The following is an 842-nucleotide window of genomic DNA, read 5'->3' as shown; positions in this document are numbered from 1 at the left end:
TCAGGTAAAAATAGCGAACGAAAACCACACATTACACGCACACCTACCAAGGCGAACCCACGCGTATGTGTTTGCACGTAATTTGATGCACGCGGAAGCACCACCACTCCACCCCTCTTCCCCTTCCTCCCTCTTCCTCTTCTCTCTCCTTCTTCCTCAACTCTTCCTTCTCCCTCTTTCCCTTCTTCTCTTGCCCCTTCCTCCCCTCTGTCTGTTCCCCAACTCTTCTCTCTTCCCAGCCCTTCCCCCCTTTCTCTCTCTCTCTCTTGTCCACCTCTTCTCTTTCTCTCTCTGTTCCCCTTCTTCAACCCTTCTCTTCTTGTCTCTCTCTCTTCCCCGCCCTCTCTTTGCCTAGCCCTTCCTCTCTCCTCTCTTTTCCCCAACCCTTCCCTCCCTTTCTCTCCCTCTTCCCCTGCTCTTCCCTCCCACTTCTTCTCCCCTCTCCCCATCTCCTCTCCTCCTCCCTTCCCCCAAACCCTCCTCCTCCTACTCATCCCCCTAACTCCCTCCCCCCCTCCCTCCCCCCTCCCTCCCTTGTCATGCAAACTAGCATCTGCGTGTGTTAAATCCACGTTAATTAACAGCCACAGCATCCGGGGGCAGCTCGAGGCAGCACAAGACAACAGGTGGCGGCCAGCACAGCGCGCGCAGACAGCAAGAAGATAAATCAAATCACATTTACGTTCTTCTATCTCGGGAAAATCTCGTGGGTAATCTGACGCGGAGGCTGGGCTTCGGGTTTCCGCCTCGTGGCTGCGGCTCGTAATGGGCTTCGCGGAGAGATGAAACGCGTGTGCGTGCGTCGGCGCGTGTTTATGTGGAAGGATATTTGCCTGTTGTAT

The 842-nt window shown here is 55.1% G+C and overlaps 1 protein-coding gene across 1 annotated transcript in view; it reads right to left on the bottom strand.

The window, feature by feature from the left end:
* LOC119582282 overlaps positions 1-842 on the bottom strand; it is a gene marked incomplete in the record, with an annotated part of 24829 nt that overhangs the window by 17520 nt on the left and 6467 nt on the right.

The sequence above is a fragment of the Penaeus monodon genome, chromosome 15 (assembly GCF_015228065.2).
Source record: "Penaeus monodon isolate SGIC_2016 chromosome 15, NSTDA_Pmon_1, whole genome shotgun sequence".
Classification (NCBI taxonomy): domain Eukaryota; kingdom Metazoa; phylum Arthropoda; class Malacostraca; order Decapoda; family Penaeidae; genus Penaeus; species Penaeus monodon.
Note: the sequence above shows the minus strand (reverse complement) of the source record. Positions and strands in the feature narration are given on the sequence as shown.